This window comes from Ostrea edulis, chromosome 7, assembly GCF_947568905.1.
Source record: "Ostrea edulis chromosome 7, xbOstEdul1.1, whole genome shotgun sequence".
Classification (NCBI taxonomy): domain Eukaryota; kingdom Metazoa; phylum Mollusca; class Bivalvia; order Ostreida; family Ostreidae; genus Ostrea; species Ostrea edulis.
In genome coordinates, this window is record NC_079170.1 from 66529308 (window position 1) to 66546168 (window position 16861).

Below are 16861 nucleotides of genomic sequence, written 5' to 3' on the forward strand. Positions count from 1 at the left end.
CTAAGTGAAAAATGTCCGCACAATATGTGACACTCCTGGCAGAGCCATCACCACCAGCAGGGCGAGGATCAACATTAGCCACTTGCTGCACAACATTCTGCTGGGCTTCAAGCACCTCTCCCCTTTCTATTCCATAGCTGTGCAGAGTAACCGCAGCTTTAATGTACATTACTGCCACATATGGTCTTGTGCGCAGAAGATTTAAACACTGAAATCTCTTTTTTAGGAATCCAAATGTTTGCTCTATGAGCACTCTGGTCCTACACAAGGCAGTGTTGTAACGCCTTTTACTGTTGTCGGAAGGGTTGATAAAAGGTGTCATCAGAAAAGGGCGGCACTGATACCCGGAATCTCCCAGTAACAGGCCATCATGGTCACCTAAAAAAAAGAATCATCATTGCAAACTGCTAAACATGAAACACCTTTTGCACCCCTGATACATGTAACTCGGTCTAGAGTGAAAGTATATACCTCCATCTCAAAAGGTTTATCTCAGACAGTCATACTTGTTAGCTGTTCATAAACAAAAGGCATTGTATGGCCTTTACTTAATATCAGATTCCAAAAGTCAAGTTAACAATAAATGTGTATACTGATACCAGTTTTAAATCTACACTACTTGAGACTTGGATTGAGTGTTTACTATGCACTAATGGTTCACTTGAATTTTTGTCTTAAACAAAGGTCATTATGAAAGGTCAAGGTCACAATGATAAATGTACAGACTTCCTTTACCTTGTTCAAACTGATGACATAATGCTGACATTCTGAAGATTCTGTTGTCATGGGTTGCACCTGGCCAATTGCAACTGATGCTTGTGATTTTAAATGAAGGATCACATACCATCTGTATCAGAAAACGGAGGAGGAGGGGTAGGTTCACAGTGATACTTAAACAATGTCTCTTCTTAACAAGAGTTTAGTCTATTTAGTAATTAACGTTGGACAATATATATCTTGGTGAATTTAGAAATATGGTGAATGCCTTTTTCTATGAATGCTTATTAAGTGATATATATAGTACCTGTACATTCAAAGAATGATACTGCTTTCTGTTCACAAAATCTGCCTCCTGAGGCCCTGATGGTTTCATGATTCTAATATGGGTTCCATCTACACAACCCAAAACTTTTGGAAATCCTGTGAAATATAATATTTTTTTTTTTAAAGGCTAATTTACAATTTAAATTTAAAGAAAAGAAAGTTAGAATTTGAGACTGGTACAGAATCTCATAGTCTCCTGTACTTTATACCAAAGAGATATTTCAAGTAGCAAATGAATCAGAGTTGTTTCCCTTTCACGTTAACTCTCTGGATTCCCGCCTTCATGTTCAACAAGTATACATATTTTAAAAATCTTTGCAATTTTCCTCATTAGAGTTTTTTTTTAATGCAAGATGGATTTCATAAGTAATTGATTTTTAACTTTATTACCAGTGTTAATTAATTAATTGCTAATCATTACAACTCCTTTAGATTAGAGGGTAGTAAAATATGTTCCTTGAAACAGACTTTATAAACATAATATATTTTCAAATGCTGATTAATATGAATAAATAACCATTTAATGAGTTAATCCCCCCCCCCCCCTGTGAAACAACATAATTTTTTTTTATTCGCTAAATAACAATTTATAATGCATGCAAAAAGGAATCTGTGTTTTACGCGAGGGGGGGGGGGGGGTAAAAAGTTAAGTGAAATTATGCAGTTTCAACCCAAATCATAGATATCTCTTTTCGTTTTGTCGAATAAATAAACTTGTATGGAAATTTATTTAAATATCTATATTGATGTAAAAAGCCAAATGATAACTTTTAAAAGTTTTATCAGAAAGTAGGTGGTGAAACTATAGTAACGTTTGCAATTCTTATTACTAGCTCCAAATTAACATTAGCTCAAAAGATTGAAGATATCTTCAATTATTTGAAGATATCATCAATTCAATTATTGTTCTCTTTAATTGAATCAATGCCACATTAAAGCATTATTGCTCTCATCAAATGAATTGATGTGCATTAAATCAATTATTGCTCTCATCAATTGAATTAGTGCGCGCATTAATTCAAATATTGCTCTCTTTAATCAATTGATGAGAGCATAAATTTCGTAGAAATATTGCTCGAAATAATTGATTTAGACCTCGGTATAAATAATTTGATGATCTCTTTAATTCAATTGAAGATAGTTTTAATCATTTACAATGCTTTTGTATAAGGAATTAATGCGCGCATCAATTCTTTTAAACAGAGCAACAAGTCAATTAAAGAGATCATTAATTCAATTGTGAATATGTTGAATTGAAGATATCTTTAATTCTATTGCTGCTCTCTCTAAAAGAATTATAGCTCTTTTCAAATGAATTAATTATCATTAATTCAATTAAAGCGCGCATCAATTCAGCTGAAGAATTAATGTTATCATCAATTAAATTAAATCGTGCAATAATTCAGAATTGACGATATCATTAATTATTTGAAGAGATCTTCAATTGAATTGTTGCGCGCATCAAATGAATTGATGATATCTTCAAATAATTGAAAATATAATTATTTGAGTTTATATTAATTTGGCGCTCCATACATTACTGCTAGCATAAAGTAAGTATCAATCTTTAAAAACCTGCGATACGCGAAAATTCCAACATCACTTGATGAGCCCGGTCTCCCCTGAGAAACGTTATATAATGTGGCGCTAATTCTGCAATGAGTGCTGACACACGCCTTATGCATCGTCCGGCTGTTGATCTGGATATTTTGATATCATCGCCGATGAGAATATGAGTAGCACTGGTGCCTAGAAATCTCAGCGATACTAGTAGCTGAAGAAGGGGTGAAATTGGAAGGTTCCGCCGAGTTGGTGATGATATGTCTGGCAGCTGACGCAAGAGATCCATAATGTTGTCTGGGTAAAATCTGTATCTTGCGAAAACATCATCTGCAGACAATTCTTCTAAAGGATTAGACCTGTCTCTAAAATTACGCGGAACACGTTCCCTATATGCCATTTGTCGGCATGCAGCCATGATTACAGAGCAGACGACACTTTGAGTACACTCTTTAAAATCTCAAGTAACCTATAGAGCTTACTCGAGATTTAAGTATGACATACTCCATTTGGAGTATGTGTTCCTTACTCAAAAGTTTTATAACCCACATTTCGAGTATGTGCTCCAGCTCAAAATTTCGAGACAACTTTCGAGCCTGATTTGGAGTCAGAGCTTGAGCCAGTTTTTATAACCTAAAATTATTTGGAGCCATACTCCAAATCTTGTTTTCGAGCTAGAGTTGGAGCTGGAGCCCGGGCCAACTTTTATAACCTCCTAGCCTGGACAAGTTAAAATTGGCTCAGGAAGGGTGAATGTCATAGTACACTTGTCATTAGTGACAAGCAAGATTTTCTGTAATTGGAATTTGAACTAGTTCCAAGTCTCAACTACCTGTATCATGAATCATAAAACTGAAATACACGTAGAGCATTATAAAAATCGAAGATATATTGGATGAAACAGAAAATGTAATGCCACAGATATTTAGAACTTTTTGGTTAATCAATCCTTCCACTACTTCTGACTAAAACTATGTACCTTCTGTTTGCACGTTATTACTACAGTAATGTTAACATCTGGGAACCTATCACTAAACATGCTAAAGTGTATTTAAAAAAATATATTTTAAAATTTGTTTTGATTACATAAACTGCTTTCTTTCATAAATTAAAAAGAAAGAAATCTTGATGCAAAATAATCCATGTGGTTGTATGTCTATGCATCCTTATATGCAGTATAATGTCCTGTACAGAAATAGTATATTTGTATTAGTTTATACACCCATATTATAATTATGTTGATTATTTTTAATATGATATTAATAATTTCATAATAATTTGTGATTATTGTTTTGGTTATAACTAAACAAGAGTATGGGTGTTTAACACTCTATCATGCCATCAGGTAATTCCAATTTCAGGAGTAGATACTAATGTAATGTCCTGATGAACTTTTTGTTATTGTTGACATAATATTTAGGTTTCTCTATGTTTTGTCTTTTTGAAAGAAAAACAATATATTAAAAAAAACTTATTGATATAAGAGAGGGTGAGGTGGGGATGGGGGTGGAGTGGTTAAGTTGAAAGAGACTGATACACATGCACTGCCCAGGTTCACCTTCATCCTGTTTATTGTTTAATGACTGAGTCAATATGTCAGTTTGTTTATTCATAATTAGAATTCATTCAAAGTGGGTTTTGTGGATGTATGTGCACGTGTGTATACATACACAAGTGAAATTTAAACATAAAAAACCATATATATATATATATATATATATATATATATATATATATATATATATATATATATATATAAAAGCACAAAAACCCAACAACACCCTACTTTCTTAAAGTGTCGGATCTGAGAAGATACAAGGCCAGTAAAGAAATTTATAAAAGCACTGAAAAGGCCAACAGTGTCGTGGCCTTTTCAGTGCTTTTATATATATATATATATATATATATATATATATATGTGTGTGTGTGTGTGTGTGTGTGTGTGTGTGTGTGTGTGTGTGTGTGTGTGTGTGTGTGTTTGTAAGCCCTGTCAATTGAACCAGTGAATAAGAAGGCACACGTGTAAATCAACACGGGGTCGGTCAAAGGAACACGAAAATGGTGGTGTTCAGTTGGATTTTTATAAAAATCAGCATAAAATCATTAAATAGTTCATCTACCATCAAAATCCTGAAGTGTTTACTTAACAGGATTTATGAGATGTGTGTAACAGGTGTGTAAAGATTTAGCACTCGTCCATCTTTTTTCCTTGCGAGCATGGCTTACACACTTTCGAAGTGCGCATGCTCTGTTTTTGAATGACGTAATTTGTGATGTCATCATAATGGAGTTTTCCAGGGAAAGAAGTTGGCCCATCTGAGGTAAGTAAACACGGTTGAAAGAAAATTTTTGCATATTAACAATGAGTTTTTTATTAGATAGACTGATTAAATGGTGTTTCATACCGATCGTGTTATGTACAAGCGACAGAGTACCCGAGTTACTGAAAATTCCGATGATGAAAGTGATATATCTAGTACGTGAACTGTTTGGGGTTTTTTTCTAAAATTTAATCTTTGCAGTTAATGTACTCTGTATACTAAAAATTCATATTGATTTTGGATAGAATTTCACATTTAAAAACAAATAGATATGCGCCAAGTCCTTAGGAATCTACCCCACCCCCACCCCTCCACACGGGACTTTTTTTTGGATGATTGGACCGTATCCCCCTTTTCATCTGTCTCCCTACTTTGAAGTTTTTTCCCCAACGCCATGACATAGATAGATAAATAAATAAAATGCAAAAATAAAAACGAAAGATATATATGTATTCGGATTGGCATGTTCCACTTTGTCCGGGTTGAAATCCCCGAGGATGCAAATGTACATTACGCCGCACTGTTTGCAGTACGTACATGGTACAGGTGTACCGCATAGGTATGTAGCTACTAAGACTATAAACCAAACAGAATATCATATGTAAAACTATTACTCTGAATGCATTTTACTTGTTTACAATGTAGCCTGTCGGGCTGTGGTGTCACACGCGTGGTTTACACGTGCACTTTAGGTGGCAGTGGAGGAAATTCGAACCATGTATGGATTATTGTCTCCTGATAACTTTGGCAGTTAACTTTTGATTTCAATCTACTTTTTAAGAATAATATAACCCTCGCTAATCATTGCCAAGCTGCATTTCGATCTTGGCAGAATGATCTTCAGCTACAATTCAAAATTAAGGGGTGATGTTGTGTACTGAGTTTTTCTTGATTGTTTACGTCTGTGACTGTTTATGTGATGTATCAACTGATCAAGCTGTACAGTGTCATGACATATAGTGGCATAGCTTCCATTTATGTACTTGCGCATCATTTTGTCAGAAGAAGAAAATTCTAAAATGATAATTAAGATTTTTAACATGTATATGAATATACATGTATGTGTATGTTTGATTTTAGTATAATACCTGTAGAGAATATTTCAGTAGTATGAAGTGCCACACATTTAGACGCATGCATGTGGTGTTTAAAGGTCTCATCTGAAAGACCAGCAACTTTCTCTTTTGAATGCTAAATATGATGATGGAGCATTTACCTACTACCTACATTTTCACCCTAAATAAAGTACAAGCATGGCTCGAAACCATGATTTCTTGATCCTGTTACCAGTCTTCACGAAAAACTTTGTAAAGCACAGGCCCTTCGGGCCTCCCAGTATAATAATTGTGCAAGCCCGAACAATATTTTGCAGGCCCAAAATGTTTATTTTCTAATTTGATCTCTTGTTATTTGCTGATTCTACTCTATAGACACATGCACAGTTCTACTGTAGGGAAATACAGGTCAAGATGATCATAGTTAGAGAACAACTGACATTAAAAGGATTATATTATTTTTCAACATATTAATCCAGTATATGCGAAAGTTTTTGGACCACACAGGACATTCGGTCCAGTGTAATCAATGAACACACCGGACCGAACCAAATTTTGTCAGACCGAAAAACCTAATGTAAAAAAGTGAAACACGTGAAAATGCAAAACCAAGGGAATCTTATTTATTATACTAGTAATACTATTCCAGGAATCCTTCCCGTATAATACTTTAGACAGTCCATGCGGTTTTAATCAATTCATTTACGTATTTGGATGTGTGCTATTTTTTTTACTTATAACAAACTCCGCATCAAGATAGTAAAGCTCAAAACCGGACATTGAGACATCTGACATTCCGGTCCGGTGTAAAAAATGATGCATCGGACCTGAGGCACTGCACATCGGTCACGTCCGACGGTCCGATGTCTTTCGCATAGACTGATTAATCTCGCAGATACATCAGCAGCTCATGTTCAACTCTGTTTTGTATACACCACGTACAAAACATTTTTTAAATGTTAGCCAAGGCCTACCCTCGCAGTGTTCGAAATTGGTTTAAAACTTGGTATAGACCACAGGTCTATGCCAAAATAAGATGACTTAGACGTACCTCATCGAATTGGCATAGACCACAACATTGAAAAAATAATAACACAAATTTAAAACATTTTCATTTACTTCTAATATACTTAGAAAGTGTATTTTCTTTCCATTTCTGTAATATCATCCTTTCCTCATAATGTTTATCAGACGTCGACTGACCATGCAAGGCCCTCTTGGATAACTTTATTGCTTTAAATCTAGAAAATTGGCATAGACAATTTGGTCTATCTCAATTACAGTTGGCATAGACCAGTGCCATTTGACATATACTCGGTCTATGGTTAATTTTGAACACTGCCCTCGGTCCAATGGGGCATGAATTTTCGTTTTTTTCTCCTCGTACGACAGTTTATTTTGGGTTTTTTTATCGGATGGTTGTGATTGTGAAATACGCTTGGGTGGTTTTGAATTTCCCGGACGAGCCCCCTCCCTATACTTCAGAAAAGGCAGCATGGTTGATAATTTTTCTATGCGAAATTTGACTACTAAGTCATGACATTTAGTCTGAGTCAATCTCACGCTTTATTTGTAATATATACAGAACATATAAGAAAACATTTACAGGCCCATCGGACTCCAGGGTTTAATATTTTAAGAAGCCCGATCCCGATTTTACTGGCCTCGGGCATCAGGCCACTGGTTAATGTCGAAGACTGTGTTACCACTGAGCTACCATGACCAATTTTTATACGCCCGTCTTAAGACGGGACGTATTATGGTATGGCGTGTCTGTCCGTCCGTCTGTTAGCTTTTTCGTGTCCGACCCGTAACTTAAATACTACAAGGCCTAGAATCATCAAACTTTGTCTGTAGATACATCTTGGGTAGAAGGTGTGTCGCACATTAAAACCAGGTCACTGTGACTTTTCATTAAGAAGATATGGCCATATATGGCAAAAACTTGTCCGGCTCATAACTTGAAAACTATTAGACCTAGAATCACCAAAATTGGTCAACTAATGCATCTTAGGTAGAAGGTGTGTCGCATCCTACTTTAAGGTCACTGTGACATTTAATTAAGGTGATATTAAAAAAATGTTTTAATGGGTACTATCTATACTGTTAACAATATGTGACGGGCGTATCATGTGCCATGGCGGTGCACTTTATTTAACATGAATTCATAGCTTAAAAAAAATTATTACTAATTTTTTGGTTAATTCCATAAATATATTATTCCGCTCTCTAGACACAATTCTGGGTTACCCCCCTGCCTTTGGGGGTATAAGCACCTCATTTCTTTCAGAATGGCACAATGTCAGGAGAGCTTTTGTTATTTGTTATACTCTTAATGTTGATGGCATGCATCTATGAACAACAGGATAATTTTTTAGATTATTATTTCTGATATCATATTTGTAAATTGTTTATGAGGGGTTGTTAAAAGTTTGTGGACAAAAGGACGCACTTATTAAAAATTCAGAGTTATTGTAAGTGAAAAATATAGGAGATGTGTAACAAGATTGTATATTTGAAGATTTTAATTTTAATTAATTTTTATAAGTATTGATTTCAGATACATGTATGACATTGCATGCTGGGGGGGGGGGGGGGGGGGGGGGGGCTACAGTTAGATAATATTCTGGTCAGCACATTCGATAAACTACATGGAATTCATTAAATCACTTCTTTTTCTTTCAGTGGTCTTCAACTTTTAATCTCCAAGAAGGAAATGTAATTAAAAGATGAATAAAGTATCCCTAAGAATACCAGAAGAAAGGCCATGTGTTGAGAAAAACAGCCCTTCCTCAGTACCTCAGAACTAGATGACAGCCCTTAATTGTTACTTTATGCTGAATATGACACAGTATAGAAGATCTGATCATGAAGAAGTAACACCATTGATACACTTGCCAACTGCCAAAATTACTTTCTGATAGTATGACGAGATTAGAAGATATCATGGTGTAGTCATGACACAAACTGCAAATCAAAGAATTAATTGTCTTCCCCAGAGGATGAACAGAGCACGATGGCTTCACATGGATAACATTTCCTTTCGAGTTTTGAAATTAGTAAGTATACAAAATATTTTAGGCCACATAGGGCCAAAAAAAAAATGTTTGTTTTAGGTCGCCTCTGATTTTTAAAAAAAAGGGTTGGTAGGTAGGTTTATTTTATTTTTTTTTAAATATTTTTTTTTTATAAAAATAAATAAGTGCCTTCGAATCAATGAAAATTTTATAGTTAAAGTTGTAATATAATGTGTTTAACAGATAAAAAATGGGTTCAGAGCACAATGTTTAATTGACAAAATACACAGTATGTGATGGAGTTTTAATATTACAATTATTGATGTCTTGGCATTTCGGGTAATAGTTCGTATATCGATGAATTGAAATCGGAAAATTGAAAAAAATTAATAGGGTCGGTGGATATATTTAGGGTCGGGCAGGCGACCTGAAACAAACACATTTTTTATTTTGGCCTAGTCATAAAATTATTTTTTAGATTTTCATCTTTGTTTGGAAATAAAAATGGGCAGGTGGTTGGAGTTTATTTTTATGCCCCCCTTTGAAAAAGGGGGCATATTGTTTTGCACCTGTTGGTCGGTCTGTCGGTCGGTCTGTAGACCATGTGTTGTCCGCTCAATATCTTGAGAACCATTCACTTGATGATAATGATATTTCATTTGTGGGTTAGCAGGGTTTGACATTTACTTTCTTGAGCACTAGACCAGTCGGGCTACTTCAAATAATATTTACTAGACCTGACCTTACATCCACTAGCCCTGACCAACTTTCCAGAGAAAAGAAACCCTGGTGGTTTCTCCATATTTAAGTACTTAATTCAAATGACAAACGTTAAGTTTAAACTAAAACGTACTTAATTGTCTCAAAAACATCTTTAGTCTCGTCATTCAATTTGGTGCTTTTATTTTCAAACTTCCCAATCTACTCCTTTTTTTTTCTCGGAACATCCTTCCTTGAGGACGAGAAGTCAAGACATTCCCGCACATGTGTCAACAACGAAAAATGGCTATTTACGATTTAATTTATTCATTTGATACAGGCAACGAAATTAAGGGGAAATACTCGCTAAATGCGAGTTAAAAATTGAATTTGCGAGTAAAAAATCACAAGTGATCGCAACTTTTTGCGAGTGAAAAAACCCCAATCTTTTTTCCGGATTTCCTCGGTTTATTGGCTGTACTTTGAAGTTTACAATAATCTTGTCTTGTGCATAGAAACTCTTTACAGAATGAATATACAAGTATTGAAAAAGTAAACGTGGATCGAATAAATAACTAAGGCCAAGGTCATCTCAGTCGATGGCCTACTTCATACACACTTCGGATGTCTCAGAGACTTCTGATTTAAATAGCAAGCATATTGATCTCGTCCGTGTCTATATAAAACAACACATGACAGTGTGTCACCATTTCACGCGGTGTCCTTCTGTACTCTATAGTCATACACTTCGAGTTCGCGGGGTTTTCTTTTCAACTAGAATTTTTTTAGATGAAATTTCCAAAAGTTTTGAACATATAGTTTAAATTGGCGCAAACAGTCTTCAAGATTTCAATCCACATGATGCTGTTAATAGGTGGTAGATCTCTGGACAGCGAGTACGCCGCACAAGTGTACCATATGACCCGCACCATGTATGTTGTCTGATAATTCATTGAATTTTAAATGAAAGAATTCGCAATCTTATTTTTATTATTGCACTTTAAAGGAGATTTTAAAAGATTTTCCAAAAATTTTGATAAAGAGACATGCTTGTTTTCTTAAATTCATGTAAAACAGTAATCGATTGAAAAATGCTAGTAAAAGCTCAATTTTGCTAGTTGGAAAATAATCCACTAGCTAAAATTTGCTAGTGGTGAAAAAAGTTAATTTCGATCCCTGTGATAGACACTTTCTTATATTCAATTAAAATAAACTGGGTTTTTTTTCAAATGAAAATAAATTCAGTTTATATATATTTATCCGAAATATAACTTTACACCCATTAACAAAGAGTAAATGTCGTAAAACATCACTTCCGACAGCGACTATGTATTCGAACTAAAAATAGAGATTTTGTCATCACGCGGTTCAAAATTGCTCGCAAACTCTTTACAGTTATTTTTTAAAGTTAAAAATAAGATATCTTATGGTTTAAAATAAAGTTTCTTGTTTATTTTTTCAACATGACCAGTCGGACTAGTAAATCGACATTTTACCCGACCGGACCTATCATTTAGTAGACTCGGTCGGTCGGACGTGCCTTAGTGTCAAACCCTGGTTAGTTATGAGTAGAAGAGGATCCTTATTGTTTTTCAGGTCCAAAGGTCAAGGGTCAATCTACTCTGGACATAGGAATATAATGTCCGCTCAATATCTTGAGAACCCTTTACTTGAAAGACATCAAACTTGGCACACTGGTACATCCTAAGGAGTAGATGACCCCTATTGATTTTAAGGTCATATGGTCAAAGGTCAAGGGTCAACTGGACATAGGAATATACTGTCCGTTCAATATATTGAGAACCCTTTTCTTGACAGACATCAAACTTAGTACACTGATATGTCTTCAGGAGAAGATGACCCCTATTGATTTTGAGGTCACATGGTCAAAGGTCACACTGGACATAGGAATATATTGTCCGTTCAATATCTTGAGAACCCTTTGCTTGACAGACATCAAACTTGTTACACTAGTACGTCTTCAGGAGAAGATGACCCCTATTGATTTTGAGGTCACATGGTCAAAGATCAAGGGTAAACTGGACATAGGAATATAATGTCTGCTCAGTATCTTGAGAACCCTCTTCTTGACAGACATCAAACTTGGTACACTGATACGTCTTCAGGAGAAGATGACCCCTATTGATTTTGAGGTCACATGGTCAAAGGTCAAGGGTCACACTGGACATAGGGATATATTGTCCGTTTAATATCTTGAGAACCCTTTGCCTGACAGACATCAAACTTGTTAAACTGGTACATCTTCAGGAGAAGATGACCCTTAATGATTTTGAGGTCACATGAGCAAAGGTCAAGGGTCAAACTGGACATAGGAATATACTGTCCGTTCAATATCTTGAGAACCCTTTGCTTGACAGACACCAAACTTGGTACACTGGTACATCTTCAGGAGAAGATGATCCCTATTGATTTTGAGGTCACATGTTTAAAGATCAAGGGTCAACCTGGACATTGGAATATACTGTCTGCTCAATATCTTCAGAACCCTTTGCTTGACAGACATCAAACTTTAAATAGTACACTGGTGTATATTCAGGAGAAGATGACTCCTATTGATTTTGAGGTCAAAGGTCAAGGGTCAAACTGGACATAGTAATATACTGTCCACTCAATATCTTGATAACCCTTTTACTTGACAGACATCAAACTTAGTTCACTGGTACATCTTCAGGAGAGGATGACCCATATTGATTTTGAGGTCAAAAGTCAAAAGTTGAATTGGACATAGTAATATATTGTCTCCTATATTTTAAGAATTATTTGTTTGATTGACACGTACCAAACTTGGTACACTGGTACAGCATAAGGAGTAGATGACCCCTATTGAATTTTAGGTCACATGGTCAATTCACTCTTGACATAGGAAGATATTGTCTGCTCAATATTTTGAATTGATGATAATACTATCAATTAAATGAGGTGTGTGTATAACCCTTTTCAATTTTGCACCATGGGGGGCATATGTGTTTTACAAACATCTCTTGTTTTTTTTTCTTCAGAATATATATTTCACGTTCATTATTCTCACATGTTGCTGTAGAGTGTAGATTACATCATTTTTTTTACATTGTTTTCTTTGGACAGAAAATTTCCATACAGCAATATTATAATTGTTGTTGAGTGATTTTGAAGTACATTTTCATGCAACACTGAAGTTGAACATTCTTTTTCCCTGTTGTCCATCTGTCTGTAAACTTTCACATTTCTGACTTCTTCTCAAGAACCACTGGGCCAATTTCAACCTAACTTGACAAAAAGCATCCTTGGTGAAGGGCTTTCAAGTTTGTTCAAATAAAGGGCCACACCCCCTTTCAAAGGGAAGATCTAATTACAAAATTGCAAAAATAGGGTGGGGTCATTTAAAAATCTTCTTCTAAAGAACCACTGGGCCAGATGATGTGAAAGTTACATGAAAGCTTCCGGACAAGTGTAGATTGAAGTTTGTTCAAATCATGACCCCCTGGGGTAGAATAGGGCCACACTAGGTGATCAAAGGTTTACATGTACAAATATATAGGGAAAATCTTCACAAGAAGTAGGAAAATAACAAGGCCAGTAAAATACAAATTTACGTAAAGGCTTCCTGAAATAGTGCAGATTCAAGTTTGTCATAATCATGCCTCCCAGGGAAGGTTGGCCGAGGCCACAATAGGAGATCAAAGTTTTACATTCAAATAAGTATAGAGAATTTTCAAGAACCATTAGGCCAGAGCAGTTTACATTTACATGAAAGCTTCCTGACATACAGCTCTGTAGTGCAGATTCAAGTTTGTAAAAATAAAATTTCCAAAAGGTGTCGCTGTGTTTGGTGTAATTTTTGTTCGTTCTGCACAAACTAGCTCATTCAGCTTGACACAGCCTAGGTAATTTACAGCTGATCATTTGATAAACACTTACTTTGTAGAAATAGAAATTATGATTTTTATCTATTTATACATTTATTGCTATTTCTATGAAGACCTTTTACTAATCACTTCTCTAAATATTTTTGCAGATTTGTCAGAATGTTATGCATCGTTATCAACAGAAAAGAACTTCATAGGTAGACCAAAGCTGACATGGGATGAGATCCTAGAACAAGACCTAGAGTTTACAGGATTGGATAGGATCAATCCACTGGGTCGCCAAGTGTGGAAGTACAAACTTCAACCTCGACAGGACAGCCAGGCCTCACCCTTGCAAAAAGATTAATTTGGCCTGGATAGTCAAAATGAGTGATGATGATTGATATCAAGGTCTGACACTGGAAGCTCAGTAAGGGTAGATGCTGGCAATGGAGCTGTTTAGCAATAAAACAAACAAGTTTAACATTAAACATGTTTGTATACTTTTTTGGCTCACCTGAGCCAAAGGCTCAAGTAAGCTTTTCTGATCACCTTTGCCTGTCGTCTGTCTGTTTATAAACTTTTCACATTTTCATTTTCTTCTCCAGAGTGAACCACTGGGCCAGTTTCAATCAAACTTGGTATGCATCATCAATAGATAAAGGGTATTCAAGTTTGTTCATATAAAGGGTCATGCACCCTTCAAAAAGGAAATAATCATGGAAATGCAAAAATAGGGTGGGGTCATTTAAAAAACCTTTTCAAGAACCACTGGACCAGGAAAGTTGAATTCACACGAAAGGTTCCTGTTTTGTGCAAATCATGGTCTCTGGGGGTAGGGTGGGGTCACAATAGAGAATCAACGTTTTACATTCATATATAGTGCATATTCAAGTTTGTAAAAAGCTCACAGGGGTAGGGTGGGGGTCACAATAGGGGATTTAAGTTTTACATGTGAAATATATACAAGGAAAATCTTTTAAAATCTTCTCCTCAAAAACTAGATGCAGAACCGTAGCTCTTTGAAAAGAGAGCTTCAGATGAACCCCTTATAAAAAAAACTTCAATTTATGGCAGAGAAAAAAAGTGCATGTTTAAGTCCCTCTATCACTGCATTCCTGCATCGCTGTCTCATGAATTTAATATTAAATAATTCCCAACATATTTTCCCACTATACTTGTTTCCAAACATACTTTCAAATATTTTCTAAACCCACATATAACCCCAAAACAGCTTCAAGTGATTTCAATTTCTTTGTTGATGTAGCCATGTTAAGTAGCCAGTCAATTTGAACCCCAGTTCATTTCCATACTCATACTCATTTTGAAACATAATGTCTGTGTGAACTAATATCCTCACAAATATTTTTAGTGAAATATTTTGGATGAAATCATCCCAGTTGGGTTAAATACTTATTATTCAAATACTGTAGGTTTGAATATTGAACTAATCTCACAGCTTTCTTAAGTTTGGTCCCCATCCCCGCCAGTCTGTTTTTACGCTTAACTATTGAAATGGGGTGTAAGGGATCAGACTAGGCTTTTATAGCATTATCAATTCTCAAAAGCTTTAGAAAAATTATACAATTGTAGGTCACTTGAGTAAACTCAGATGGCATATTGCTATTGATCTGCATCTGTTGTAGTCCGTCGACATTAACAATTGAACATTTTTAACTAAATTCTATAACTGAAAGATGAAGATACCGCACAGCGATCAATCTACGATTCAAATAACGGAATTCTTTTCAAATTTAGTATGAAGCACACAAATTTACATTAAACCTTCTTGACATAGTGCATATTCAAGTTTGTTAAAATCATTTCCCCGGGAGTTATGGTGTGGTAACAATAGGGGGTCAAAGTTTTATATGCTAGCTGATATAAAGGAAAATTCTTTAAAGATAGCTTAGCAAATTCATTTTAGTTTTCTCAAATTTTTAGAAAATATTTCTGACCCTTTTTGCACTTTTTTTAGGAGCTACTGCCTCCAACAACCTGATATCATATATTCGGACTTGTCATTGTTTACGACTTTTGTTATATATGATTTTACAAATTATTTTTGTTTAAAAATATATTTACTAAAAAGTATCAAATATTGCAGAAAACATTGTATCAGCACCTCTGAGCGTACATAGTGTATGGAAAGGGTGTTATATAAATATGGTATTTATTATTGCCGCGCCTTTTCGAGGCTTCAATACCCATTGCATCATTGTGGTATGTCACATCTGCGAAGTCTCTTCTACAATATTTACCGATTCTACGTGCTTGTACCTGCAACTTCGATGTAACTAGTTCATGAAAAAGCAATTATAAACAAAAAATGAATCAAGGATTAAGAGTAAGTACCCCACGTCGATTCCGAAATGAACCCTATATCTTGATCAGGTAAACGGAGTTATCCGTAGTCAAAATCAGTGCACCAAGAACGGCATAACAATCAAATTCAAACACGTCAGACAGCATTTGACCCAATGATAGGTTGTGTTGACGACCTAGATCGGTATAACGACCACGTGATTAGCTAAATGCTTACTTTATGCGAAACTAATGAAATCCCTGCAGCAACGCATGCGAGCTGTAATTGTTGAAATTTGTCTAGCAATGTTGACATTTCACTACTGCATCTGTATTGTTAAAGGTGAAGATAACGACACTTGTGTTATCAAATTCCTTATAGATGAAAGATTACTTCTGGACGGAGATTTCTAATTTCCCTACACATGAAAAAGTGAAGTATATGAATGTTGTTCTTATCGGACAAGCATCCTCTGGAAAGTCATCGTTCATAAATTCCTGTGCAACAGCTTTACTACAAGAAGATAGAGTTGTGACTCATGCTACAGTGTTGGAATCACATTCAGACAGTGTTACAACTATGGTAAGTATAATGTTCTTCAAAAATTGTAAATCGCACTTGTAGCAATGAGTTATTACATGCACCATGCTTCAGTTTTACACGCATTTGATATCCCAGGCAATGGGTCGAATGCATATGAGTTACCGTATCTATACTGGATACCAAAAGACCCTTACAAAGAAAGATACATTCCTCGATCCAATAAATGTTCTACCAAACCTTTATTTTTGCTCCCCAACAAAATATTAACAGCTGTGAAAGATAAACTTCAAATGTACTGAACAACTACAATTGCCAGAAGGGGTGTGAATCAAATGTGGATTTAAAAAAAAATAGAGAACATTTAGTAAACTTGAAATTGTATAGCTTCTCTCATATCAACAGCATAAAATATGACTTTTCAACACTTTAAGCGATCATTCTATACGATAAATTAAAGACTACACTTTTTGGC

General features: G+C 35.3%; 1 long non-coding RNA gene and 1 pseudogene across 1 annotated transcript; one reads left to right on the plus strand and one right to left on the minus strand.

Moving 5' to 3' along the window:
• On the minus strand, positions 1-3022 carry LOC125645968 (putative nuclease HARBI1; annotated as a pseudogene).
• A 5555-nt stretch (positions 3023-8577) lies between these two features.
• LOC130048441 (uncharacterized) lies at positions 8578-14765 on the plus strand. Its single transcript, XR_008797225.1, has 2 exons — positions 8578-9039; positions 13712-14765. It is a non-coding gene; the product is annotated as an uncharacterized LOC130048441 (long non-coding RNA).
• Positions 14766-16861: the final 2096 nt, after the last annotated feature.